Raw genomic sequence first — 2,485 nt, 5'->3', positions numbered from 1 at the left:
GAATACCGGACCACGGACACTCGGTTGGATTTGATCAAGGAATTAGTTCGTTGGGATGCCCAGAACATCGTGGAGAATGATGAGAACCCTGCTGAAGTGGACACAGAGGATTTAAGCTGCTTGCCAAATCCAGGATCCAGTGGTAATCTGGAATCTAATACCCAGTCCCCAGCTGCCAGAATCCAGGAATTGTTAATTGCATTGGGACCCGGAGCCTCAAGTGAGGAGAGAGCTTGTGTTATTGAATCAGTTTTGGGAGATTCGGTACCTTTGCCACCAACGTCGGACCCTACCTCCATGATGTCCCACCACCAAGGAAATCATCTTTACTACAGAGACATGCCAGTGTTTAATGAGTCAAACACAGAGGTTGATGAACATCTGCAAGATTTCGAGACTCTGATAATGATACACCAGGTACCAAGAGCTGAGTAGGCTAAATACCTGTGGACTAGTTTGACTGGTCGGGATGCTGCCCCGTCACTTGGGTCTCAGTACTGCCAGGATTATGGAACTATTAAAGACACGCTGCTGGCACTTTTTACCATCACCCCCGAAAGGTATCGCACCAAGTTCCGGACATTGTCTCACCAGGGGGTCTCCTATGTACAATTTGGCAGTCAACTCCAGAGACACTGCAACCGCTAGCTTGACAATAGGGCTGCCCACTCTGTTGCTGCCCTTCGGGACATGATCATGCTTGAGCAACTTATGGAGAAGATGGCCCCAGAAATTCGAGAGTGGACTGCCAACCGGAAGCCTGACACTCCAGAGCAAGCAGCCCAATTTGCGAATGAATTTACAGCCATACGACCCCGCTGGAGACCCGATGAGCCCACTGATTCAAGAAAACCCTTCAACCAAAGTTTTGACCGACAACTAGGACCAAGGGTTACCAACAGTGCCCGTGAGTTGTCCAGCCCACAGCGGTGCTACATATGTGGGTGCCATGGACACTTTGCCAAAGTCTGCCAAAGTCTGTTCCCAGGGACTGGGCCCCTTACCTGGAGCCCGATTACCATCTCAGCCGGTCAACATCTGCCAACATGAGCCAGTAGGGTCTGAGGGGCACTACCCCCATGATACACCAGCAAAGGATGAAGTGATATACCCTGTTCACACTATAAGGCAGGTTGACAAACCTACACCAGCAAACCTCCATAGCCACTTCCAGCAAGTCAAGGTCAGTGATATTAAGGCCCAGGGACCTCGGAACACTGGGTCTTCCATCACCCTAGCCAGCCCACATATTGTACCAACAGAGCACCATTTACCAGGCAGTCAAAGGGCCTTCTCCAGGGCTGGGGGTCAGTGCCTGGAAAATGGCTGCATTTTTGTGGGCAATTTACCGGCCAATGTACGAGAGAAGGAGCTAGAGGAGTTGTTCCATCAGTATGGGAGGATCAGTATGATCGAGCTGAAGAATCATGGGGGAGGTGGTGCCATATCATTCACATTCATCACCTTCCATGATCCATGAGAGGCAGAAAACGCAGTGAGTGGAAGTAATGGATACGAGTTTTGTTCTCATCGGTTACGTGTGGAATTTCCCAGGTCGAGCAAGAGACCAGGGGGAGGTTATGGAGGACTCCGCTGGAGGAACGGGGCACTTTCTAAGCAAAGTGAATACAGAGTCCTCATCTCAGATCTTCCCTCCTCGGGAACTTGGCAGGATCTAAAAGATCATAAGAGAGAAGCTGGAGATGTCTGCTATGCTGATGTGCACAAGGATGGCGCTGGGATTGTGTAGTTTGTTTGCAAGGACGAGATGGAATATGCTTTGAGGTAACTGGATGATACAAAATTTAGTTCTCATGAAGGTGAAACCTCTTACATTCCTGTCGCTGCATAAAGACGTTAACAGATTGTATCCGATAAGTGGAGAAGGATAATTGGAAGCCTATAATTTCTGGCTAATTAAGATGGGGAGCTATGTGAAGAAACCAGAGTATATCTTAATTACCCACACAACCATGTTTTTGCAAACCAATAAGAACTGACTTTTCATCTGTATATTGGCTTGTGCATTTAAGTGTTTATGTCTTTTGGTTCAAGAAGACAGACTTGCAAACTGATATACCATTTAACATACTGTGTAAGGCCGGTTTCACACGTCAGTGGCTCCGGTACGTGAGGTGACAGTTTCCTCATGTACCGGAGCCACTGACACACGTAGACACATTAAAATCAATGCATCTGTTCAGATGTCATTGATTTTTTGCGGACCGTGTCTCCGTGTGCCAAGCACGGAGACATGTCAGTGTTCGTGGGAGCGCACGTATTACACGGACCCATTAAAGTCAATGGGTCCGTGTAAAACACGTACCGCCCACGGACGTTGTCCGTGTGCAATCCGTGTGCCGTGCAGGAGACAGCGCTACATTAAGCGCTGTCCCCCCCACATGGTGCTGAAGCTGCGATTCAAATCTTCCCTGCAGCAGCGTTTGCTGTAGAGAAGATATGAATAATTGGGTTTAAAATAAAG

General features: G+C 48.5%; 1 pseudogene; it reads left to right on the top strand.

Moving 5' to 3' along the window:
• The first annotated feature begins 949 nt into the window (after positions 1–949).
• Positions 950–1,852, top strand: LOC138661399 (serine/arginine-rich splicing factor 9 pseudogene; annotated as a pseudogene).
• Positions 1,853–2,485: the final 633 nt, after the last annotated feature.

The sequence above is a fragment of the Ranitomeya imitator genome, chromosome 2, assembly GCF_032444005.1.
Source record: "Ranitomeya imitator isolate aRanImi1 chromosome 2, aRanImi1.pri, whole genome shotgun sequence".
Taxonomy (NCBI): domain Eukaryota; kingdom Metazoa; phylum Chordata; class Amphibia; order Anura; family Dendrobatidae; genus Ranitomeya; species Ranitomeya imitator.
This window is presented reverse-complemented; position numbering and strand designations above follow the sequence as displayed.